General features: G+C 46.4%; 1 protein-coding gene and 1 non-coding gene across 2 annotated transcripts in view; one reads left to right on the top strand and one right to left on the bottom strand.

The window, feature by feature from the left end:
* The window catches only part of LOC114239607 (dopamine D2-like receptor), a 275,567-nt gene that overhangs the window by 151,009 nt on the left and 96,661 nt on the right, over window positions 1-27,897 (bottom strand). The window lies entirely within an intron of this gene.
* TRNAP-AGG (transfer RNA proline (anticodon AGG)) lies at window positions 15,486-15,557 on the top strand. The gene has a single exon. It is a non-coding gene; the product is annotated as a tRNA-Pro (tRNA).

Raw genomic sequence — 27,897 nt, 5'->3', positions numbered from 1 at the left:
AGGCGGCTTTAGAGTTTCGCGTAAACGGTCTTATCAAAATTTCACATACACTCTGAACTAGTTACAAAACTGAATACGGCATAGTATAGTATACTTCTAATAAGAAGTTGAGAACATGGAAGTAAATCATAAGACATTTAAGTCGGGTCATCAAAGGTAGGTCATCTTGAGTGTTGTGGAAAAAAGGTTTTACAAAGGGCTATTATCCTAATATCCTCTACAGCTATTCAATAAATGATCGGTTTATTATTTAGGGCTGCTCTTAAAATGATTGTTGGCGACAGCATTGCATCATTTCATAATCAAAATATCAAGGTGTACCCTAAAACAAAGGGAAAGAAGGAGATTTTGGCATAACACCTTAAAAACTTATATCCACACATGTCTCGCAGTCCGTACCCCTCATATAGACCTTAACTAAGTAGAAATTTCCATAAGAGACGCAGTACTTAATGATTTCCCCGCTCGGGAACAATTTAATTACAGCATCCTAATGGACCGAACATCTTCTCGATTCCAACTGAAATTTCCCTCGATAATGGATACGTGTTGAATATTATCGATATTCGAAACTAGACAGTAATGCTTTTAGAACGTAAATTGTACCTTGAAACGTTATATGACCCACTTCTAGCATATATTATTTGCTGCCATTCATTGTGGAGTTTGGAAATAGTTTTGATTTATCTGACAGTGCAATTAATATCATCACTGAATATTATTATTGTAACATTTATCAATCACTTAACATCTCCTTTATTTCTATTCTTAAACTACTAGAAATATATCGCCCTACATCAAATTGTATTTTTTTATTGTCCAAATCCCCAATTATGTTTCTTTCGTTAGTTTTTTCCAAATATCGCTAAGAACTACTAATTAAATTTTGATAATATTTTTTTTTATAAATTCACTTAAAATCTGGCATAAATACTTATGATATAATGACGGTAGCTATAGGTATATTCCAATGTCACTTAATTCGAACCAAAAGCGTTTAATGCATGTGAGATGCTTGCACAAGTTTGCAATTTAATATTAAATAGTGACAATTAAGGCATCTACTGGTCGAAAATGAATATAAAAGTACCGTGATAAGCAACATTAACGATACCTTTATAATGTCGATTTATTAAGCCATATATGTAATATGACGATAATGGTATTAGGAAAATGCGTGTGAAATATAAAAAAAAATATTTAAAAAAATATTTGGATATTTTGTGTTATTTTTCCCGTAAACCAGTCCTGTATTATTCCAATACAAATTTGATTTCTAATTCGTATCACACTTAGACAGCGTCTCTCTTGTTGTGGTATCAGAGCTTTGGTAGCTACACATGAGTCCTGTGTATGCATATCTAATTTAGTAAATTAAAAACTATAAAGAGTTCAATTTGACAGGGATTCTATTCTACATATTTTATTTCCGGCGCTGCAACCTTCTCGCAAATTCGGCCCTTTGCCAAAACGAAGACTAAATGCCTTAATTCCTTTAAACCCAAATACATTTTTTGGTGATAGTCAATTTTGCTAAGTGGCATTATAATCAGAGTTACTGCCAAGTTACTGCCAATTGAAGTAGTAATAAGTAGAAATACCAAATATGAAAAATTAATTCCAAGAATAATATTCCGATGTTTGATGCTTGTCAATCAATTTATTAAGCATCAAACATCGGAATGTGGATATTCGTACCATATTTAAAGTATACATAGGGTGTTTTAAGTACAGCGCAATCTATGACTCTGTAACGTGATACAAATAAACATAGGCCAGCGTATAAGATGTTGGCTCTGTCATTACTTAGTTCAGTTATAAGTGCTTGGAGACCAGAATCGGATTTATATTTATCTACTGAGTCAATTCGGGTTGAAAGCTTTTTTGTTTTCTCGCAATTCACAGCATTAATGTATTTTTTTTTAACTATTTCACATTGATGGTGATCAAGGATGCTATTAAATTACTGGTTCATAGGATACTTCGGCGACTTATGTGTATAAAAGTCGATATTTAAACCAGATATTTTTTTCTGATTTTTTCAATCTGGATTTATTTCAATTTCTTATTGAATATAAGTAGCACGCAAACAAAGCTAAGATTCACTGGCTCGATGTTCATTATCCGAGCCACTGACGAAGAATACTTGTGAAGTCTTCCAGTGAAATGGCCACTGCATTTCTATAAGGTTTATATACTGTAAAATTAGCGAGTCGAAAAGAAAATTGTGTTAATATTGTTGAGATATCATTTTCGTATTTGTTATTATTTAGAATCAAGACTGGTTCATCTGAGGTTAAGCCTTTACATAGCCAATGTACATCAGAAAACGAATGGTTTGGACTTTTAGTAGGGATTAAAAGTATCGTAATGAGCAGAACAAAATCATCACAGCTCCATATTTTATGAAGGTCTAACTCTAAAGGATAGGACGCCCGGTGTTCTCGTATCGAGCGATGTGACTATGCCAGTGTTCAAGCCCCTCGCAAGTACGTTTTTCTGTAAATGCGTACTTAACACATGCTCTTGACTTCCGTGATGAGAAATAACATCGTGTAATAAAAAAAACACGTGTGGCACTCGGGGACTGCCGCGGTAAAGCTATTGCATAGCTTTTTTTATCAACTTATGCAATTATAATTAGACAGTAATAATTTAATATTAAAACAATAATAAAACAAGGCCACGCTATATTTATAAACGTTAACAAAAGCAAAACATTAACTGTCCCCTTCACACTCATAAGCTAGACAGCGCGAGAGAGAGATGGGCAGACTTTTCATGATGCGCATGCAGTGTGACGTCACGCTGCGCACTTATTCACAAACACTACACAAGCGCAACTTGTGAATGTGTTGAACGCGAGCTACATGGTAGGCGGAGTGGGGTGCATTAGGTTTTATTTTCGTTACGGAATTTCTTGATTTGATCGCCGCGCTCAAAGCCCGCGATAAAAGCTATGCAATAGCTTAAAATGAGATCAGCAACAACTGTAATTTATTCATCATAGTCGGTTACTCTTGGCAGAGAAGTCGTGGTCATGTGGAATCTTTGTTTATTAGAGCCTTGACAGCCAGCCGTTCTCCACAGTTCGCGAACTGAGGCTTGGCCCACGCACTCGTTAAGTGGGGTTTTGGCAAGGACTTTCATCTGATCAGTCAATTGTAATAAGCGTTATTAACTATTGAGACATACTTCAAGTCAAGGTAACAGCTTAACACCATATGGGGCGTGAATTCGTTCAACAGTCTAAGAAGAAAATTAAATAAAAAAATATATATTTTACCCTTTCGACATGTAATATACGGCAGGTTAGGCAATTTAGGTTTATTCTATCACTCGCCTATTCGCTTCACTAAAACCAATTGCGGTCTGAAACACGATTTCCAGCGGGGGCCATTTCGAACCTCAAACATCAATGTCACACCATGATTATTACATCCTAGGATAAATTACTAATGCGTGTTGAAATAAATTAATTACACGATAACAGATAAATAAATAAATCTAATAATTATATTTCATTTTAATTTTACAAATATTAAAGTAAGTTTGTTGTCCTTTTATAAGTCAGAAGAGTAGTAGTAACATTTGAAAAAAATTACGGTATATCACACACCTCATTCTATGGGAAACTATACTGACACTTTTTTTGGAATATATAGGCGTCGCCGCAGGTATTGTAAGTTTTTTTTTATTGCTTAGATGGGTGGACGAGCTCACAACCCATCTGGTGTTGAGTGGTTACTAGGGCCCATAGATATCTACAACGTAAATGCGCCACCTACCTTGAAATATGAGTTCTAAGGTCTGAGTCTAGTTACAACGGCTGCCCCACCCTTCAAATCGAAACGCATTACTGCTTCACGGCAGAAATAGGCGGGGTGGTGGTACCTACTCGTGCGGACTCACAAGAGGTCCTACCACCAGTACTCACAAGAGGTTCTACCACCACCTCATGATATCTAATAGTCACGAGGTACGTAAAGAGTAGCGGCTTAGCTATCCCGTGTCTTTTTTTTTTTATTTTTTTTATTGCTTAGCTGTGTGGACGAGCTCACAGCCCACCTGATGTTAAGTGGTTACTGGAGCCCATAGACATCTACAACGTAAATGCGCCACACACCTTGAGATATAGTTCTAAGGTCTCAGTATAGTCACAACGGCTGCCCCACCCTTCAAACCGAAACGCATTACTGCTTCACGGCAGAAATAGGCGGGGCGGTGGTACCTACCCGTGCGGACTCACAAGAGGTCCTACCACCAGTAATTACGCAAATTATAATTTTGCGGATTTCATTTTTATTACACGATGTTATTCCTTCACCGTGGAAGTCAATCGTGAACATTTGCTGAGTACGTATTTCATTAGAAAAATTGGTACCCGCCTGCGGGATTCGAACACCGGTGCATCGCTTCAACACGAATGCACCGGACGTCTTATCCGTTAGGCCACGACGACCTGTCTGTAAACAAATGCAACCGATGGCTATCTTCTTCTTCTTTATTTCCAATTACCCTCTGCTAGGGTGTAGGGCTCGAGTCAAATGGCTAGCTTTAGTAAAAACATTATTAATTCATCGTAGATCGTACATGATATGTGATATAATTAAACGCTTCATCCAACCGAGTAATGTGACAGCGCATATTGTGGTCGCCTGCTATATATTGTATATAATATTATGTACATAGCACCGCAAATATCTGTGGACCAATATACCGAGATTACATGATGTATTGGTTTAATGTCTTAATATTTGGAGGAATATTTGGCGTTGAATCTTTTAAGTGTATAATGGGGCGTTGGGAGGCGGTGCTGTCGCATGTGATTGTTGGTTCATGACCAGCACAGAATCTTTTAAATGTATAATGTGGCGTTGGGTGGTGGTGCTGTCGCATGCGGTTGTTGGTTCATGACCAGCACAAGAGACCACGGTGGTCGATGAACTACAGGAAACGTTGAAACATATTTTTTTCGTAGGTCTACCTCTTCCTCTATATCCTTCCACATTCATAGTTAACACTCTCTTACCAACCTCATTTTCATTTCGTCTCATCACATGTCCATACCATCCCAAACGTGCACTTCTCAACTTCTCTGTCACAGGTGCCACTTTCAGACTTCCTCTAACATATTCATTCCACACATCCACCGCAATATTCGCATGTCTGCTGCATGCAATCGCCTTTCACCCGCCATTAGTAGTTCAAATGATTAAAGTAATAATGAAATAAATTATAGCTCTCAAAATTTAAAAATGTCACATGCATTTATATATCACGTAGACGTTGTTAACACTGCCAATGCCACCCCGTCCCCGAGAAACGCCTTTCTTCGAGAGTCCTCGACTTCTAGACTATTGGCATCATCGAGTGGAGCGACTTCATCTAAGCTCAAATCATGTGGTAATTTTTTAAGTAAATGCTTACGTATTTAACCCAACTTCTAGAGCGATTTCTACAGTAAGAAAATGACTTGGTGCTATAAAATATTATTATATATATTTGCATTAAAAATTCGGAAGAACAGGAGCATACGGCCCTAATAACCCTTTTTTGTGAGATTTATACATATTTATTACACGATATTATTCCTTTACCGTGGAAGTCATTTGTTAACTTCGTGAGTGTTTGTTAACTACGTATGGCATTACAAAACTTGGTTTCTGGCTAAGGGATTCGAACACGATTGAAATAACGTGGGCGTCTTATACTTTAGGCAAAGACTACTTCATAAAGTTAAGTGAGCCTTTGAATTAAAAAAAAAATGCAGAGTATCTGCTGTATGATTTGACGAACGGTAGTACCCGCTAGCCCGCGATCAGTTTCTCGTTGTTCAATGAAGCTTTAAAATATCTTGTTCTATTTTAGAGTGTTCAATTTTAGAACCCAGTGAGTTCTTTCAAACTTCGTTTTGAAAGAACTCACTGAGTTCAAGTTGCAAGAAGTTATTCTGTTACGTGTTGGTCGGGACTTGTAAGGTTTTTAACTGGAGCTAGGCTAATGTGCAATTGAATTTTTCTTTGGACTGGAAACTTCACTGTACTTTGGCAACTTTTTGTTGAGCGTTCCCAGCATTTTATCAGGTTTTGTGAATTTCTCGACTCGTATGTGCGGTTAGAATTTTGTACATATTTGTTTTCGAACTATCTTCCTGAGGAAATTTCGGCCACAGCTCAGAATCTGATTAGTATGCAAGAAAAAGCGGAGAAAGAAGAAGTTTGACATCTTTAATGGGAGTTTTTTTTTTTCATTAGTGCTTGCCTAGTTAATGGCAGCTTGCCAACCAACCTTTTAACAAGATTGGATAATTGCATAGCGAATTCACATAATTCAACATTTTATATGACCTTATGCACCATGAGGAAAATATCAGATTTGATAAGAAAGTGAAACTATCATTAGTGATTACGGGCGAGTAATAGGACAGCATTTATATCATAAACGGGTCTAGCGTACCTGCGAATAACAAACTTGTCATTCGTTGGAAGGAAGAAGCACAGAGAAAAAATACACATTATTTGATATAAGTAGATCTAATCTAAGGGGAGTAAGGGGAGATCGGAATGCTACCTTCACCGGCCCTATTGTCAACCCTACCTGCACGCGCCGGATGGCGGCGGCGACCAACAGGTTGCCGTGGTGCTCCCTGCTAGAGAACGAACGGGGCAATGGCGACCGAGCAATGGCGGTATAACCATACACACCCGTCAGGACAACCTGTACGGAAGAGGCGTCAGAAACCTTGGGGATCAAATACCCCCTAAAATGCTGGTGCAGAAGGCAACGGGAAACCACTGCACTAATTTCCCACGAGAGTCATGAGCAGGTCGTATCCGACTGATGCATGACCACGACCACTCTGTCAAGAGTGTAAGAATCATTCCGATAGAGGCACCCGTCACGTGCGGACGTGCTCATCGTCCACTCGATCGCCCGGTCTTTGTTCGCCCGGCTTTTGTTAGCCCGGCCATTGTTCGCGCGGCCTGTGTTTGTGGTACATCTGCCGACTAAGTGCTCTTTCTGGAAGTTTTTATTTGTTTTGTTTCCTTTTGTTGTTTCTGTGTTCGTGGTACATCTGCCGACAAAGTGGTTTCCTGCAAGTATTTATTTGTTTTGTTTCTTTTCGTAATTTCTGTTTTGTTGTGCTTTTTCTTTGTCCTGTAGTAATCGCGCCGCATTGCCACCTGTGTTCAATAGAACCGCTCAGGTCCGAGAAGTTGGGGCCTCGCCGCAAGGCGAGTGTTTTCAAGACCCGGGGCCGCCCCACCTGGGTACTCAGCGATCATGGACGCTGTATTCGCGGAATTCCTCCGACTTCGCCACCCACAGCTCGCCTCGGAGTTTTTGGCCTTCAAGGCCAATCACACTGCGAGCCCTCTCGAGGACTCCGCCGCGCTCGCTGCTCCTGCGTCGCCTGTACCTGCGTGCAGAGCTTCTGCATTGAGCACCGCAGCCTCTGTCGTGCCTGCCGCTCCCGTGTCGCCTATACTGGCGAGAAAAGCTGCTGCGTCGTCCGCCGTGACCATCGTTTCAGCTGAGCGATCATCCGCGGCCTCCGTCGCGCCCTCTAAAACACCTACACTTGCTCGTAGGTCGCCTGCACCCGCCTCCTCGTGCTCCGACTCTGACTCGGACATGGAGGTCGACCTCGCCCCCGCCTCATCGACGGATGGATTCACCCTGGTACAGAAGGGTAAGAAGCGTGCCGCGGAGTCTCGAGCTCCCGCGGCCGCTAAAATTAGCAAAGCCGTGGACGCGTCGCGCCCCCGCCCTCAGACTCCCGTTGCGCCCCCAGCCCGTGCCACTCCGTCGCCGCGTCCGGTGGCACAAAATAAAACCCAGACCCCTCCCCCGGTTATCCTTCAGGAGAAGGCAGCTTGGGATCGAGTTTGCCTGGCCCTTAAGGCCAAAAATATAAATTTCACGAATGCCCGTAACCTCGCGAACGGCATTCAAATTAAGGTTCAAACACCCGACGACTATAGGGCCCTCTCTTCTTACCTCCGTAAGGAGCGTATAAGTTTCCATACGTATACGCTCCAGGAGGAGCGCGAACTCCGCGTTGTAATACGCGGAATCCCTAAAGAGTTAGATGTAGAGCTCGTAAAAGCCGACCTGTTAGAACAAGGCCTACCAGTGAATTCTGTGCACCGTATGCACACCGGTCGCGGTAGGGAGCCATATAATATGGTTCTAGTCGCTCTCCAGCCTACCCCCGAGGGTAAGAAAATCTTTAACACACAGACCGTCTGTAGGCTCTCTGGTATCGCTGTCGAAGCCCCCCATAAAAAAGGCACTCCTAGCCAGTGCCATAACTGTCAATTGTACGGGCACTCTTCCCGTAACTGTCACGCGCGGCCCCGATGTGTTAAGTGTTTGGGCGATCACGCCACGGCCCTCTGCGCTCGCGACCAAAAAACCGCGACGGAACCGCCTAGCTGCGTCCTGTGTCGAACACAGGGTCACCCCGCGAATTACCGTGGTTGCCCCCGAGCCCCTAAAATAAATCGCCGCGTCGCCCGCCAAAACCGCCTCCGAGCTTCCGGCCCAGACATCAAAGCCTCGGCACCCTCTGCGTCGCAGGCTAAGCCAGCGTTCGTTCCGGCGCCGGTGCCCAGTGTCTCGGCCTGGGCAAAACCGCTGCCGTACACGAACACGGCTACAACTCCCTCCTCCGCGATTCGTCCCGCCCCCGCGACTCGTCCCTCTCCCGCGACTTGCCCTCCGACCGCGTCCGACAATCTCGCTTTAGCGATCGACTTCTTTCAGTCGATCAACTTTGAGCGCGTTAACGCTTTGGGCGACGCCATTCGCGCTGCCTCCACTGCACAACACTTTATCGCCGTTGTGCAGGAATACGCCGACGTATACGCGTCATTAAATACGTACGTCCTCCCCTCACTCCGCCGGTAATCAATGGCGTATATAAGTAGAATAAAGCCCCTATCCGTAACGATAGGATTTTTTAACGCTTACGGTCTCGCAAATCAACGTGATCAGGTTTCTGACTTTTTGCGTGACCACCAAATTGATATCTTTTTAGTGCAGGAGACCCTACTTAAGCCCGCGCGCCGTGACCCTAAAATCGCGAACTATAACATGGTCAGGAACGACAGGCTCTCTGCCCGTGGTGGTGGTACCGTCATTTACTATAGAAGAGCCCTGCATTGCGTCCCGCTCGATCCTCCCGCGCTCGCTAATATCGAAGCATCAGTGTGCCGAATCTCACTGACGGGACACGCGCCGATCGTTATCGCGTCCGTTTATCTTCCACCGGATAAGATCGTTCTAAGCAGTGATATCGAGGCGCTGCTCGGTATGGGGAGCTCTGTCATTCTGGCGGGCGACCTAAATTGTAAACACATCAGGTGGAACTCACACACCACAACCCCGAATGGCAGGCGGCTTGACGCGTTAGTCGATGATCTCGCCTTCGATATCGTCGCTCCGCTAACCCCGACTCACTACCCGCTAAATATCGCGCATCGCCCGGATATACTCGACATAGCGTTATTAAAAAACGTAACTCTGCGCTTACACTCGATCGAAGTAGTTTCAGAGTTAGATTCAGACCACCGTCCCGTCGTTATGAAGCTCGGTCGCGCTCCCGATTCCGTTCCCGTCACGAGGACTGTGGTGGATTGGCACACGCTGGGCATCAGCCTGGCTGAATCTGATCCACCATCGCTCCCGTTTAACCCGGACTCTATCCCGTCTCCTCAGGATACCGCTGAAGCCATAGACATCTTAACGTCACACATCACCTCGACATTAGATAGGTCATCGAAACAAGTTGTAGCGGAGGACTTCCTTCACCGCTTCAAATTGTCCGACGATATTAGGGAACTCCTTAGAGCTAAGAACGCCTCGATACGCGCCTATGACAGGTATCCTACCGCGGAAAATCGTATTCGAATGCGTGCCCTACAACGCGACGTAAAGTCTCGCATCGCCGAAGTCCGAGATGCCAGATGGTCTGATTTCTTAGAAGGACTCGCGCCCTCCCAAAGGTCTTACTACCGCTTAGCTCGTACTCTCAAATCGGATACGGTAGTAACTATGCCCCCCCTCGTAGGCCCCTCAGGCCGACTCGCGGCGTTCGATGATGACGAAAAAGCAGAGCTGCTGGCCGATACATTGCAAACCCAGTGCACGCCCAGCACTCAATCCGTGGACCCTGTTCATGTAGAATTAGTAGACAGTGAGGTAGAACGCAGAGCCTCCTTGCCACCCTCTGATGCGTTACCACCCGTCACCCCGATGGAAGTTAAAGACTTGATCAAAGACCTACGTCCTCGCAAGGCTCCCGGTTCCGACGGTATATCCAACCGCGTTATTAAACTTCTACCCGTCCAACTCATCGTGATGTTGGCATCTATTTTCAATGCCGCTATGGCGAACTGTATCTTTCCCGCGGTGTGGAAAGAAGCGGACGTTATCGGCATACATAAACCCGGTAAACCAAAAAATCATCCGACGAGCTACCGCCCGATTAGCCTCCTCATGTCTCTAGGCAAACTGTATGAGCGTCTGCTCTACAAACGCCTCAGAGACTTCGTCTCATCCAAGGGCATTCTTATCGATGAACAATTCGGATTCCGTACAAATCACTCATGCGTTCAACAGGTGCACCGCCTCACGGAGCACATTCTTGTGGGGCTTAATCGACCAAAACCGTTATACACGGGAGCTCTCTTCTTCGACGTCGCAAAAGCGTTCGACAAAGTCTGGCACAATGGTTTGATTTTCAAACTATTCAACATGGGCGTGCCGGATAGTCTCGTGCTCATCATACGGGACTTCTTGTCGAACCGCTCTTTTCGATATCGAGTCGAGGGAACCCGCTCCTCCCCACGACCTCTCACAGCTGGAGTCCCGCAAGGCTCTGTCCTCTCACCCCTCCTATTTAGCTTATTCGTCAACGATATTCCCCGGTCGCCGCCGACCCATTTAGCTTTATTCGCCGACGACACGACTGTTTACTATTCTAGTAGAAATAAGTCCCTAATCGCGAAGAAGCTTCAGAGCGCAGCCCTAGCCCTAGGACAGTGGTTCCGAAAATGGCGCATAGACATCAACCCAGCGAAAAGTACTGCGGTGCTATTTCAGAGGGGAAGCTCCACACGGATTTCCTCCCGGATTAGGAGGAGGAATCTCACACCCCCGATTACTCTCTTTAGACAACCCATACCCTGGGCCAGGAAGGTCAAGTACCTGGGCGTTACCCTGGATGCATCGATGACATTCCGCCCGCATATAAAATCAGTCCGTGACCGTGCCGCGTTCACACTTCGATAAAGCGGCACGACACGAGAACCCTCTCATCGTGGCCGCCGGTAACTACATTCCCGATCCTGCGGACAGAATGGAAAGCAGTCGACGTCGCCCAAAACACGTTATCTCGGATCCTCCCGATCCACTAACGGTGCTTTTAGGTACTTCAAGCACCGGTCACCGTTCTCGTCGAACCCGTCGCTTGCGACGAAGGGCTCGACGAGTAAATTAACTCTCAGACACAGCCCACTGAGTTTCTCGCCGGATCTTCTCAGTGGGTCGCGTTTCCGATCCGGTGGTAGATTCTGCGAAGCACGACTCTTGCTAGGGTTCGTGTTAGCAACATCGTCAGGTTTGAGCCCCGTGAGCTCACCTACTAAAGTTAGGGTTACGCTGATATAGCCTCTCAAGGCTCTCAGCTTAGGTAGGAAAAAAAAAAAAAAAAAAAAAAAAAAAAAAAAAAAAAGCCGCGTTTATTCTCGGTAGACTCTACCCCATGATCTGTAAGCGGAGTAAAATGTCCCTTCGGAACAAGGTGACACTTTACAAAACTTGCATAAGGCCCGTCATGACTTACGCGAGTGTGGTGTTCGCTCACGCGGCCCGCACACACATAGACACCCTCCAATCCCTACAATCCCGCTTTTGCAGGTTAGCTGTCGGGGCTCCGTGGTTCGTGAGGAACGTTGACCTACACGACGACCTGGGCCTCGAATCAATTCGGAAATACATGAAGTCAGCGTCGGAACGATACTTCGATAAGGCTATGCGTCATGATAATCGCCTTATCGTTGCCGCCGCTGACTACTCCCCGAATCCTGATCATGCAGGAGCCAGTCACCGTCGACGCCCTAGAAACGTCCTTACGGATCCATCAGATCCAATAACCTTTGCATTAGATGCCTTCAGCTCTAATACTAGGGGCAGGCTTAGGGACCCCGGTAACCGTACTCGTCGAACTCGACAAAGAGGTCGACGTGCAACCTAACCCATGCATCAGCCCGCTGAGTTTCTCGCCGGATCTTCTCAGCGGGTCGCGATTCCGATCCGGTAGTAGATTCATTCGCGAAACAATTGCTCTTGAGTTGTTAGGTCTCCTTCGGAGGCGCTCGGGCAGTTGTTAGCAAATCCCACCCCTCTTGGCTGAGCCTTTGCTCGCCCACCTGTCCTGGTGAAACTGGAAAGGCCTTCGGGCCACCAGTAAACATTCAATCATAAAAAAAAAAAAAAAAAAAGTGTAAGAATAGGAAGAAGAAGATCTAATCTATATATATCTATATATATATATGAATTGCTGTTCGTTAGTCTCGCTAAAACTCGAGAACGGCTGGACCGATTTGGCTAATTTTGTTCTTGAATTACTTGTGGAAGTCCAGAGAAGGTTTAAAAGGTAGATAAATATGAAAATGCTCGGAATTAAATAAAAATAACAAATTTGTTTTTCCTTTGATGTGTCCCCCGTCGGACAGATTCCTTTTGTTTGTTTTAAGCTTATCTTATACAAAAGTTTAGGTATTTTATTTATCGATTGAGGCACTACGAAGTCTGCCGGGTCAGCTAGTTTAAAATAAAAACGTTGAAATACAACAACAAAAACAATAATTTTCAGTTAAATTTTACGAACTTCTAGTACTGTCGATCGAAGGAATAATTTTAAGCGCATCATCACAGATATTCAAATTAAATGAAGGCATTGATGCTTTTTATATTTAAATTAGCTTGAAGACCCTTAAAGATTTCGAACAAAATCGAAAATTGCCGAAACGTCCTTAATTAAGTGCGGGCTATTAAAATTCTGGTAACAAAGCCCCGCGGGTACTTAAGTGATGTTTGGCCGTGAAACTTTAAGTTATAATAAATGTAACTTAGTCTGGATGGAACGTGAGAGGGAAGAAGCTTTCGAAGTTCATACTAAGCCGAATCTCCATTCGCAGAGGCTGCTTTTGAATACAGAAAAAAATTAATATTCCAAAGTATACGTGTTACTCCATATTACGCATTCACTCAGTTGTAATATTCATCATATTCATAAATTTCTAGCACCGAATGTGATATATATTATTATACTATATCGCGCATTAGGGCCTAGTAGCCCACTGAGTTTCTTGCCGGTTTTTCTCAGTGGGTCGCGTTTCCGATCCGGTGGTAGATACTGCCAAGAACTGCTCTTGCTAGTGCTCGTGAGCTCACCCACACGCTAAGGCGAAGCTGAAATAGCCTCTCAAGACAACCAGCATAGGTAGAAAAAAAGGGCTTAGACAGAAAGTTCTCGTAAGTCATTGTGTACTTTTCAAACTATAACTTATAGAGAATAATATTTTTGTTCACTAAAGCTCAAACAAAAAGCCTGTCTGTATTTTAAGTCGTTTATCATACAGCCAGTGGTAATCATGCTTAATTGTCTCACGGTCAACATCGAATTTTTAAACGTAATGCGTAAACCGCTATTTCTATTTTATTTATTTATTACACTTTATGTAAAATTTATATTGGCGGACCCAAGGCATTTTCTTCCAGTCAACCAAAGGTAGTGCAGAATAAATAGTGGCAGATGCAATGATATTTATATTAAATTACAAATACGTACACAAAAATGTATACTTAACATACACGAGCGTAAATATATATACAAAAATACATACACATCTACATACATACATACATATTTAATTATTTAGGTACACCTTTTTTACTGCATTGATGGGCGCTCTCAAGACTCAAGGTGTTAAGCGGTTATCGGAATTCATAGACATCATAACGTGAGAAATAAAGTTGAAATCCCATGCTATAGACCATATAACGTGACCCTTCCATAAAGAACCGGTTGAACGCGTCAAACATGGTAATATTAATAAAATACCAGATAATCAAATGAATTATTCAAAAACTAGTCCGTAGATAGTGAAGTTTTAAATAATTACGACGACCTAACTGACACGATAAATCGGATAGCCAGTTGCACCCTTAAATGTCCATTAGGGGTCTCGTTATGTCCCCTGTAAATTGGCCCCCTGAGTGGTCCCTACGTTTTGGGTCCTTCGATTGGCCGGGCTCGGAGTGATTTCGCAGAAATTGGTCGACAAAATTCTCACTTGCCTTTGGTTGATATTTATTTGGGGAATAATTTTTGTGGAATCTATTAAGAGGGTTGGCGGCCAATGTAGGCACTTTTTATTTGTGTTTTATGTTCAGCTTTTTCTTTGCTCGGGAGTAAAGCCGTGTTATCTGCGAATCGATAGGGCTTTTTTTATTATTTCGTTATACTATGAACAGTATATCCTTAATCAGAAGAAACTTAGACTTTGTTTTTTAAGGTATTGTAATAATCTATTCTACTAATTATTTTAAAGTAAACGAGCGCAGATCTGCAAAAGTTACCAACGCATTGATAAATGATCACTAACTCAGCTTTATATATACAATTAACATGCTAAATAAAATGCACAGTTTACAATGAAATTAAGTCCTAAATGCCTAGCTCTAAATGGATGTTTACCTAACTATGCTGCTAACTAACTTACTCTAAATTTGGGTGATTTCAAATGGTCTAAGTGAATGGTACAGTATACTTGTGGTACGCCGGTTTTTGGTATGTTCTCTTGGATACCACCAACGGCCGTAATGATATTCAGAATTCCATTTCATATATAAAAATAGGCTATGGTATTCTGTTGTGTTCATGGGCTCCGACCTAGACCATTAACTTTTGTATCAACCTTGCAAGGAAAATAGGAATTTAAGCCGCAGCTGCAATTTATACTGAATTTACACGAGATATTCAAATCAGTGCGTCAAATCATAAACAAACCACTGACAATGAACAATTACATAATTGATCAATTATAATGAATGGGCACACGCATCATTTGATTGTGTCAATTAAAACCGTGTTTTTATTGTACTACATATTATTGTTGACGTTCTTTATACTTTCATTACGAGTTTTGATTGTCACATATGACTAATGGTTAATTTAAGAGTCGCGAAGACCGAAGGAAATAATATTAATGAAAAAAAAAAACTGTACAAAGAGAATCACAGAGATTACACTTACTAACATTTTTTTAATTTAAAACCTATTATTCCAAATTATTTCGGTATTAGTATGATTGGTCTGTAATCTTTATGGCGTTATAAATGACAAGTGAAAGGTATTATTTTTATCTGTACATATAAAACTGTCTGTAATTTTGCTTCGATGGTCAAGCGGCTCGTTGGTCTAGGGGTATGATTTTCGCTTAGGGTGCGAGAGGTCCCGGGTTCAAATCCCGGACGAGCCCAATTTTTTTTTCACACTCTCTGATCGGTCTGGATCTGTCTACTTTTTACTTTAATATTTTGTTTGTACTACTGCTGTTATAATTTGCATCATAACCATTTAAGCTTACGTCCTAAAACTATTGGGAAGCGGCTACTGAAGCTTTATTTGATTTTTTCCACCCATCTTGAGATACGAGTAGAAGTTTTGTAAGCTGAAACACATGGTACACCATGTGTACCACCACCCCGCCTATTTCTGTGAAGCAGTAATGCGTTTCGGTTTGAAGGATGGGGTAGACCTTAGGGTCTCAGTATAGTTACAACGAGATATATCTCAAGGTGGGTGGCGCATTTACGTTGTAGATGTATATGGGCTCCAGTAACCACTTAACATCAGGTGAGCTGGGAGCTCATCGATCCATCTACGCAATTAATAAATAAAAAGGTGGATCCGTAAACTCATCATACTCAGAGTAAGCTTTGGCCGATGACCCAGTTAATTAGTAATTAGTAAAATCGAGGAAAAAAGGTCTAGGGGTAGAGGTCCCAAACGGTGGTCGGACCAAATATCGGAGGAACTAAAAATAGCTATCAGCGACGCACTCCACCGAGCTACAGAACGGGATCGATGAGACAGCTAGTTGACGGAATCAAACGGAGTCACGATTCTCAGCAATGAGGGACCGATTGTAGGAGAGAAGTATAAACATAATGTATGAAAAAATAGCAATTGTTAGCGAGGTTGTGTTATTTAAAAACATATTTTAGGGTATTTAATTATGAATGTGGATTGCTTTAGAGGATCAGGTACACCTAAGAAAAAAATGGATGGATTGCGTGAAAGGCGATATGTGTAAGAGGGGAGTGAGCCAAGAAATTTTATGATAGAGGAGAATGGAAGGAAGAAACATGTTGCGCCGACCTCAGGTGGCTGGGAGAGGGGCAGGAGAATGATAATTTTAGGGTATTTTTCATGCCCAAACATTATAGCCGCAGCTTAACCGAGCACTTTAACACCTGCCCGTGTGCTTTCGTAAGCTCATAAAAAATGCTTTATTATCCGAACCGTCATTTAAACATATCACCGATACCCAAAACGATTTAACATCCACTAAATTCCTTAGAAAAAAAATTGTCAAATTCGCCATTACCCGCTGAAATATAATTTTTTATTGCAAATATTTTTATATGTGGGTGAAATTCATGTTACTAATAAAACTTTTATGTGCCAGCCCTGAATCAGGGATGTTTAGACATAAACTAGATCACGCAGAAGGGTGTAAAGCGTAGTTCGCTGTGTTTTATTGGTAATTTCTTATTTTTCGGTCATCGGATTACTGAAGATGTTTCAGTTAGTTTTTACCCGACCACGGCTATGGATAAGGAGTTAGTGTTTTAGTAAGTTATGTTTGTGTATCGTCTATTTCCTCTTAACTCTTACTTATTATACTGGTCAATGAGATATCATTACTTAGTGCAACCATAAAAATCATTTAATTTTGCTTAAAGTTTATTTTTTACCTACCTATTCTAGTAACCTCAAGGGCTTATACTAGATTCACAGAGCTAATATGTGAGCTCACGGGTCTCAAACCTGACGTTGCCAACACTAACCCTAGCAAGAGCAGTGCTTCGCAGAATCTACTACCGGATTGGAAACGCGACCCACTGATAAGATCCGGCGAGAAACTCTGTGGGCTGTGGGTTAATTTACTCGCCGAGCCCTTCAGCGCAAGCGTCGAGTTCGACAAGTATGATGACCGGTCCTATAGTTAATGTTATTACTATTAGGTAGGGAGTACAGTAAGGTACTAGCACCCGGCCTATCTCTGCAACGAAGAAGTCGGTACAACCGGGGTCACATTGGCTCATCACCACCTAACAACACCCGGTGAGTCATTAGTTCGTTCACGACTCCACGTTCGGACTCTGTAAATAAATAATAACAAAAAAATATTTGGACGGTCAATGTGAACCTTTTAAAAGCAGATATTAGACGACTTTTACTATAGCAATGCATTCTATATTTAACTTCTCGCATGAGTTTAACATTTTAAATTGTTTGAAAGTTTTTTTTTATAATCTATTATTGACAGGCGTTTTAATAAGATCTTTAATGACTTTCCTGATTTTTTTTTATTGTTTAGGTGGGTGGACGAGCTCACAGTCCAACGGGTGTTAAGTGGTTACTAGAGCCCATAGACATCTACAACGTAAATACGCCACCCACCTTAAGATATTAGTTCTAAGATCTCAGTATAGTTACAATGGCTGCCCTACCCTTCAAACCGAAACGTATTACTGCTTCACTGCAGAAATAGGCAGGGTGGTGCTACCTACCCACGCGGACACACAAGAGGTCCTACCACCAGTAAAAAGTGATTTTCAAGGACGTAGAACCAATGAGAGGTAAAAAGTATCGGGAATGGATGATTTGTTTATGGTTCCAAACCTATTTTTTTTTGTTTTTGTTAGATTAGCACATAGATTTCGTCAACTAGCTGGACACGAAATCAAACGGAGTCACGATCCTCACCAATGAGGGACCGATCAAAGAGAGAGAAAGAGATTAGCCCGAGTATATCGTTTCTGAAGGAGCATACTTTGAAGGTGATAAAATAAACATGCATAAATAACAAACATTTTGTGTATTCCGGTGCTTTCTTGAGGGAGTAGTATTATAATAATTGTGTAAACGAATATCTTAATATATATAAACCACGTGTAACTTTGTTTGTCCGCGATGGACTCCTAAACTACTTAACCGATTTTAAATTAAATTTACACGTCGTGTGCAGTTTGATTCAACTTGAAAGATAGGATGGTTTTTATTTCGATTAATGGTAGCAATATTTATTAATTAGCAATAAAATGATTTTTTATGTTGATTTTTGTTATTAATTGTAAGTTTCATAAGTCTAAAACAGTTCGTAAAGAACTTGTGTTACAGGTACCAGATAACGGAAATAAATGTAAGATCTTTATTATACACATACATATATTTAATATACATCCATAACCCTGGAAAAGACATTTATATTTATCATACAAATATCTTCCCTTGGCGGGATTCGAACCCGCGGCCCCCTTATGTAGTGACCATGTCACTTACCACTACACCAGACGGCCGTTGTATTTAATACTGTATAATTGTAATACTACCTGACATTAATATCTCATAGATGGCGCTGTGTTAAAAATACCAACGTTTCACATAATCTACAACTAAATGGCATAAAAACCACGTGTTGCTGAGGCTAAATTATAAGTGAAACTTATTTCGTAGTAAACGCAATACAGTGAAATCCAATTGTTCTTACTTTGTCAATTTTTGGTATTATCATAGCCGGCCACGTGTTATTAAGAAACAAGAGCCTTAGCCACAGCAACGTGTGGCCGGGTCCGCTACTTAAATTATAAAAACATTTTAAATCAATACATAAAGTGATTATAACAGTAATGATCAAAGGTCTGTTCGCTGCATCGTCGCGTGGAGCAAAAGTTTGACAATACGTTGCTAATATGAAACAATTTACAACTCCAAGTCGAAGTAGAAAAACTCACATTCCATTGCTGTCCGGCGAACATCTCATCATCTTAAATTCGAATTGCGATTTGGACTTGTTGCTATAACGGTTCTAGTAAGAGATTACGGCATTTTTAATTATTATTGCTTAGATGGGTGGACGAGCTCACAGCCCACCCGGTGTTAAGTGGTTACTGGAGCCCATTTTTTTTTTTTTTTTGGTCAGGAGGAAATCGCCGGACTTCCGCCCTTTTCTGGGGATACTGGGCGGGGTATGTCAGAGTCGAACTGACTAAAACCTCCTGTCGCTCAACAACCAACGTCCAAACCTCGAATGAGACAGAACTCATGACAAGGCAAAGGGGGGAAAGTGAAGCGTTTAGTGCGGAGCACATCTCTCCCATCACCCTCCCCCTCGGGACGCCGGACTGGCGGTCGTCGGCGCCACGACCACCAGCCCTCTCGGTCGGCAGACTGTCCGAAGCCCGCCTAGATGGCGCCGGTTAGAGTGGGTTACCCTACGGAATACCCCGCTGGGCCAGAACCAGCGTGGGTCGAGGATAGCCGGCCTTCCATCACCCGGATGCTCTTGCGTAAAACGCGTGCAGAGCAGCTTGCACGTCGTCTTCTTAGGCCCCCCTCGCGGGTCCCCAGACCGACATGTGAGGGGGACCCGAAACACTTAGAGGGCCAGGGCTTGGGCGAAATCCGCCTCCCTGGCCCCCGCTCGACGGCGGCGGGATTGTGCGTCTCTCACGCGCCCCGCCGCCTCCTTCTGCGAGATGGTGCACTCGCAGAAGTCGAGCATCGCCTTCCACGACTCGTCGTCGCCGAGCATCGATGCCACAACACTCGGCAACGACAAGTCGGTTCCTATTTTTGCGACGAGGACACGGCGCCACCCCTCCCATGCGGGGCAGGCGACGAGCGTATGCTCTGCCGTGTCCAAGTCGCAACCACAATGGTGGCACTCTGCCGTCGGCTCGGCTGTGATCCGGTGCAGGAACTCACCGAAACAACCATGCCCAGTGAGCACCTGCGTAAGCCGGAAAGTGAGGCGTCCTCTGTCACGATTCACCCAATCCACAAGGACCGGGCGAATCGCCTCGACGGTCCTACGACCAGCCGAAGGATCAGCCAGCCGTCTGGATCACGACTCCAGCACGGACCGCCGAGATTGGGCCCTCCGTGCTCTGACCACACTCGGGCTGGGACGCGCCACGCCCCGGGCACGAAGTTCAGCCCGCCACCTATAGTCAGCGGCGAGCGCCTCCGCTTCCAGAACCCAAGGCGGCGTCCCAGCCAGTACACACGCCGCCTCAAAGGAGATGGTGCGATAACCACGGATGACCCTGACCGCGATGGTGCGTTGCGGCCGTTGCAGCAGCTTCGCCACCCCCACGGCCAGGGACTGGCCCCACACGGGCGCCCCGTATAGGACCATTGATCGCACCACCCCCGTATAGAGACGGCGCGTCACCTGGTCAGGCCCCCCGACGTTGGGCAGAAGCCGGCTTAGCGCGCCGGCCACCCCCAACAAACGAGGGACCAGGTTCTGAAAGTGAGCACGGAAGGTCCAATGACTGTCCAGAATGAGGCCGAGGTACTTCAACTGCACCCCGACCCCGATACGGACGCCTCCAACCACGATATGGGCATCGACAGGTGGCACTCTCCGGGGCCTGTGGAACCACATGGCCTCGGATTTACTGAGCGCCACGTCGAGGCCCAATCTCCTAATTTTGCCGACGACATGCGCCACCCCAGCCGTAGCAAGACGGGCAGACTCAGCAAAACTCCCCCCCCGGGCCACGACCAACGTGTCGTCCGCGTAACATATTACGCTCAGGCCCGGGAGGAGGGCACCTCTCAGCACCCAGTCATACCCGATATTCCACAAAAGGGGGCCGAGCACCGACCCCTGTGGAACACCGCGCACGACCGGGAACCGGTGCAGGATCCCACCATGTCCGGTACACGTGACCGATCTGTCCTCTAAGTAGGAACCCACCAGCCGGCGAAGGTAGGGGGGCACTCTATGTCGTTCCAGCGCCCCCCCTATCACGGACCAGGGCAGGGTGTTAAACGCATTGGCGATATCGAGCGACACCGCCAAAGCCACCCCACCCCTGGAGACGGCCTCCTCCGAGAGGGCCCGCACGCGAAGGATCGCGTCTACCGTTGAGCGGCCCTCTCGGAAGCCATACTGCTCCGCCGACAGATCGGGTCCCACCCCGACCAGATGCTGGATGATGCGGGCTGCCAGAATGCGTTCCAGCAGCTTGCCCACCTCATCCAGCAACACGATGGGACGGTACCCGGCGGCAGTATCCGCCGGGCGCCCCTCCTTTCTCAACAGCACGAGTCTGCCCGTCCTCCACGATGAAGGAAACCGTCCCGACTCGAGGCAGGAGTTGTAAAGTCTCAAGAGTCGGTCCCCTAGGGCACCAAGAGCCAAGGCCCAAACCCGGCCATGGACGCCATCCGGGCCGGGTGCAGTGTCCTTCGCGCACATTTTGCGAACGGCCACACGGAGCTCCGCCCCCGTTATATGGGGCACCTCAGCAGGGACTTCGCCGTCGTAGTCCGGCGGCGCGTCCATAGCGGGAGCGACAAATCCCTCCCGCTCCTGCGGGAAAAGCACCGAGACGATGTCCCGCAGCTGCTGAGGCTGGAGACGCTCCGTGATCGGGGGGGCCCATGGGCGCATTTTATTGCGCACCATATGATAGGGCCGCCCCCACGGATCCTCATCCAGCGTCTCCAAGAGATCCTCCATGTGTTGGTTCTTGGCTCTTCTGATGGCCAGCTGCAATGCCCTCTGCGCGACGCGGAATGCGCCGTGCAGCCGGGCCTCTGCTGCCGCGAACGCAATCGGATCGTTGCGCCGCGGCAGGCGGCGGCGGCGATGCCTGGCGCACTCGCGCCTCGCCCGAACGCACTCCACGCGGAGTTGCGCAATTTCGGGCGACCACCAGTACGCCTGGCGATTAGGAAGTCGAGGGCCGATCCGGGGCATCGACGCATCACAGATGCGACGCATCGTGTCCCGGAACCACCCTGCCTCTCCCTCGACCTCGACCGGGTGTGGACGCATGGGCGCCCACGCCGCCACCGTAGAGGCTTCCATCAGGAGCTCCTTATTCAGGCGCTTCAGTGCCCACTTGGGGAATGACCGGGACGCACCACGGGGTGGTCCCCGTGGACGTCCGCGACTGTGGAGCGGGCGGAGAGATCAAACCGAATATATCGGTGATCTGACAGTGTCTCCGCCCCCTCCAAAACTCTCCAGTCGCGGATACGGCGTGCGATGGCCGGGCTTGCGAACGTAACGTCCACAATAGACTCGCCCTGCCACCGCACGCACGTCGCAACCGAACCTCTATTCAACAAACAGAGGCCGGCCGCGTTCGCCCACCTCTCCGGCACCGGTGCCGCAGCGGGGATTACAGCGTTGGCCAGTGCTCCTCTGGCCAACTTTCTCCTCTGCCGGCGCTTTGACTTCCGGTGCCGGTTGCGTTCGGTGTTATCACCGGACGGGAGGCACGCCTTTCCTCCCGCCCGGTGGTTAGCCCCGCGCCCGGCCGCAGCGCACAGAGCGCAGTGCGGGGCGGCCGCGCAGGACGCCGCTTTATGGCCCGGCTGGCCGCAGCGGAAACACAGACCGCTGCGGTCAACCGAGCTAGTGCACCTGGCGAGACCGTGTCCGGTGCTAAAGCACCGGAGGCATCGCCAGGCGCGTGGTTCAAGCAGGCGCACGTGGGCCGCTATCCAGCCCACGCGCAGCCTGCCTGGATTCCCCGACGGTCCCCCGGGCGGAGGAGCAGCCAGGGAGGCAGCCGTCTCCAACGGGCAACGCACCCACACTGAGCTGGCCCCGTTATAACCACGGCGCAGCTCACCCACGGTTACATTCTCCGGTGCACAGTTGCCCTGGGTAGCGACGGCCGCTCTCACCTCATCCCTGGTGGTGCAGTCGTCCAGGCCGGTCACTCTTAATTCCGCCATTTTTACCGGCCTGTGCACCCGCACCTAATCCTCAGGCAAGACCATACGGAGCTTCGCCGCCAGACGCTCCGCGATGCCGGGACTATTGGCACCGGGACACTCTAACAGCTTGGCCCCATTGGCCGTCTGCCTGCTGCGGAGGCCCTCCTCCGCCCCAATCTCGTCCAGGTTGACTGCTTCACGCGCCCGGGCCATCACATCATTATATGTGATGCCCTTGGCCTCAGCGGCAGGCAGTAAAGTTAGAACCACTGCCGCTGATCGCGGCGCCCGCGACGACTTCTTCCCTTTTTTTGTTTTTTTGTTTTTCTTGGCGGCTACAGGTGCTCGACCCTGTTGGGGTGCAGCCTGAACCACCATGGCCACTGGCGCTCTACCCATTTGGGGAGCTGCCAGTGAGGCCTTTTTGGCACCCCGCCGGGCCACCACGTTCCACCCCTCGTCCATGTCTGACGGGGGCGGAGGCAGCGGACGGGACTGGGGTGCTTGTGATGGAGGCTTCGCGTTAGCGCCGCCCCCTCGCTTAGTTCGATCCCGTCCCGGGCCCGACCTGGTGGCCGGAGCCCGTACAGGAGCGGAACGGGTGGCCGAAGCACCCGTCACCGCCGGTTGCCTAACGTCGGCCGAAACAGTCACTCTCGCCTCAAGAGCCGCTAGCCTCCCGCCCAGCTTTTCTACTACAGCCTGGACGGTGCGGTTGATGACCTCGTCCAGGCTGAAGGTCTTCGGTTCTGGCGGAGCCAGCATCCGTGGCCCCGCGAGTGCTTGCTGCCGCGCGGCGGCGGTCGTCTCTCTAGAGCGCGGTGACGGGAGACGCGGACGCTCCTGTGCCGCACGCGGTGGTGGCAGCACAGGCCACTGATCACCAGTCAGCGCCGGGAGACGGGAGCTCCGAGGGGCTCCAGCGACCCAGGACGTCGCTGCTCCATCATCGGGCCGTTGCCGAGCTTGGAGCTGTGCTCGAAGTCTCGAATTCTCCGCCATCAGCTGTACCACCTGGTCATTGGCAGAAGCAACTGATGGCAGAACTTTCGAGACCTGCGAGACCACTTCTCGCAGTTTACGACCAGCGGCTTTGGTCTTGGTGCCATTGGCCGCGTATGATTTCACGGTCTTCATGGCCCTGTCTATGACCATGGCAGGATCCTGAAGGCCACTCTCTTCCTCCTCTGTCGTCTGCCCATCCAACGAGGCGACAGACATTGACACTGATGATGGCGCCGGTGACGGCGCGCCCCTTTTCCGGGCGGGTCTCCCTCTAGGGGGCGGCATCTCCTCCGCAGCAGAGGCTGCATCGGAGATTACCAACACCTTTTCCGGCGGGGCATCTGCGCCAGAGGATGACGCTGGCTCCCCTACCCCCTCACGAGAGGAAGCTCGCCAAGACTTCCTCTTCCGCCTAATCTTCTTGGCGGTTGTCCCTTTCGGACCAGCCGCCTCGCCTTCGCTGACGAGCGCAGAGCGCGTCGAGCCACCGCTGTCACACCTCGGTTCGACGGGTTTTCCGCTGCCCGTCGCACAGCCCCTTCATCGTGGCATGCTTTGCCCCCCCAGAATACGCGGGGCAGCATGCTCCCACCGAGGTGGAAGCACGGAGGGATTCTCCACCTAGGGTGGTACCCTCCTGGGGTAATTTTATTTTTAAGTTTGCCATCATTTTTTGGTCCTTTGTTATTTAACCAGGGGTCGGTCCCCTGGGACGGCCCTTACGACTGGACTCCCTCCAGCCACTCATCTCATCACCGGGCACGTCACAAGCTTAAGATTAGGGCATTTTTTATAGAGGTACACATCCTCGCGGCCCCTGCTAGGCAGCGGCCCCCGTCCCCTACTCGGTAGGGATTACGGTATGCTTCTACGAAGCCACGCCGGTAAACCGGTACCCCCCTCTGGAGGGCCTTCCCCTGTAGCCGCCAAGAGGCAGCCGGGGACATGGCAACCAGCGACCGGAAGGGAGTGCCCTCCGGTTCACTTCTCATCCACGTGGGGTCTACCATTACTGACAGACCCACACGTCTGACCACGACGTGGCCACGCCGGCGTACCGGTACCCTCCTCTGGAGGGCCTTCCCCTTTAGCAGTCAAAGAGCTGCCGGGGACATGGCCTAGCCTCCAAAAGGTCTCCAGAAGGGAGCCTTCTCCCGCTTCACGCACCCTTTGTCCAGCAAAGGTGGGAAAAGGGAACACCGTGTGCAGTCTTCTTAGTTCGCGGCACCCCTCTGCAGACAATGCTGCTCCACGGTATCGGGGTGCACACTTAAGCCCCACCGCCGCGACAAGGCGAGACCACGTTGTGTGGGGTACTGGAGCCCATAGGTATCTACAATGCTAATGCACCACCCATCCTGTGATATGTTCCAAGATCTCAGTATAGCTACAACGGCTGCTCCACGCTTCAAACCGAAACGCATTACTGCTTCACGGCAGAAATAGGCGAGGTGGTGGTGCCTACCCGTGCGGACTCACAAGAGGTCCTACCACGAGTAATAAACATTCTGATGTCACGTCGATATCTCATGTCATAGCTCACACGCTGGATTAGAGCTAGACTGAACATATATAGTAACAAAAATCTTTAACACTTTCAGCAGCGACTGGAAAGTAATAGCCAAAAGAAAAAGAAGCCAGACAGTATTTTTTTCTGAACAGAAATATATCTGAAAACTGTTAAAATTGTGAGGCGAATAAAAATATCATGAACAGGCTAAATTCCTGTCCCACGTCTGGTAAAATAATTTTCAGCTTGAGACTTTCGCTTGAATTGTTGGTGGCCACGAAAACAGCGTTTTGATGGGATTATTTTGTAATTGACGTGCGGCATAAAGTTATTGTCAAATTATCTAATAGGTAATTTTAAAAAAAACTTCTTAACACAGCCTCGAAAATACACCAAGGCTTCCAATTCCAGAGCCTACATAAAAGAGTACAATATCGTAATGTTATTCCAAAAAATAGTATCCTTCAATATCTTTGAGTCTGGCAATATTATTTTTAAACGTTGTCAATGTTGTTCCATGGTTATTCGTTTGTTTAAATCTCATACAGATAGCTTATTACATAGAACTTATAGTGTATATTTATAATTTATTACAAAAAAACGCAAAAAAGGTATACTTAGAGTCAGCGGCGTCAAAACGACGCACTTATGACTAATTCACACAAAATATTACGCTAGTTCAAAAAGGTAAAAACACATACAAAAATAAAAATGTCATTTACGAAACGACCGCGTCAGTTTAATGGCCACAACAAAACAAAATATTTTTACAGTCAAGTTCCAAAACATTGATCGACGTATCCAAATACAGAGGCCAGTATCGATAGAGCTCTATAACTTATGAGCCGTTTTAGAGTCCACATATCTCTCGTAATTGGATATACTCGCCCCTTTATAACCCTTGGCTATTTGTAACGTGGTCTTTTGAGCTTGTGCTCTCTTTGAAATACCGAGGAAAAATATTTAGGTTAATATGTCACTAAATTTTATAGCAGGTCTGAATTACAAAAGAAAAAATATATCGGCATCTTATAGAATCATGTCAGAACTCGTGCTGGAATATTGTGAGTACGCACGCAAGACACGAGACCACTACCATATTTCTTAGTGCATATATCGGCTTAAGAGGTTGACCGAAAAAGACATAGATGAAGTGTGTGAATGACGATATGAGAGAGAAAGAGGAATGAGTGTTGAGATGACGGCTGATAGAAGAGAATGGAATAGAAAAAGTCGCTGTGCCGGATCCACCTAGTGGGATAAGGTGGAGACAAAGAAGAAGATATATTATTATGTGCTACGAAAAAACTAAAGTGTTGTTTATTCTAGTCGAAACAATTTCCTAATTGCAAATAAACTCCAGAGCGTCCTGTACACATATTTTTGTCTATTCTATTCTATCACAGCTCACAGACGTCCACTGCTGAAGTATCGCCACAATTGTAAGTTATTTTATACAATTACAGTTTATATACAACCAAGCGATTTCGACTTCGATCTGAGGATTAGCGATGGCATTCAAACTGTGAAGTCTATGGCCTTAAATAAATACATACTAGGCTTACATAGTCATGAACATTATTAAAAAATAGATAAGTCACAAGGCTATTCATAATTTATATCAAACATCGAACATATCCATAGGTTGACAGGTTTTTTTTCTACCTGTTCGCTGGTAGCCTAGGGGCTATACCAGCTTCACATGGATGAGTAGTTAAGCTGACGGGCTCAACCTGAGAGAATTAGCTAACACCAGCATTAGCAAGAGCAGTGATTCGCAGAATCTTCAACTGAATCGCGACCCACTGAGAAGATATGGTGAGAAATTCAGTGGACTAGAGAGACATGCCAGTTAAAGTTAACATAAGGTTGATATATGAATTAAAAAATCAGATCTATCTTATTAACTAATGTCATTCCGTTTACCGTATATTTTTACCCACAGACACACAGCCCACTGAGTTTCTCGCCGGATCGTCTCAGTGGGTCGCGTTTCCGATTCGGTGCTAGATTCTGCGAAGCACTGCTCTTAGTAGGGCCAGGGTTAGCACCACTCCGGTTTGAGCCCCGTGAGCTCACCTACCCGTTAGGGCGAAGCTGATATAGCCTCTCAAGGCATATTAGCATAGGTAGGAAATAATATATATAATAATATATTTTATCAACTGAAGACACGAAACAGTAAACAAAATATGCGAATCCAGAAACGATTTATATCGTGCAAATGCGAAATCGAAAAGGTCACAGATCAACCCTTTACAAAGTAGAAACAGTTGAACCCAAAACATCGAAGGTGCTGTTTATAAATAGATTCCAATAAAACTCGCAA

Source organism: Bombyx mandarina, chromosome 18 (genome assembly GCF_030267445.1).
Source record: "Bombyx mandarina strain Sakado chromosome 18, ASM3026744v2".
Taxonomy (NCBI): Eukaryota; Metazoa; Arthropoda; class Insecta; order Lepidoptera; family Bombycidae; genus Bombyx; species Bombyx mandarina.
The sequence above is the reverse complement of the archived record's forward strand: the minus strand, read 5'-3'. Positions and strand labels throughout refer to the sequence as shown.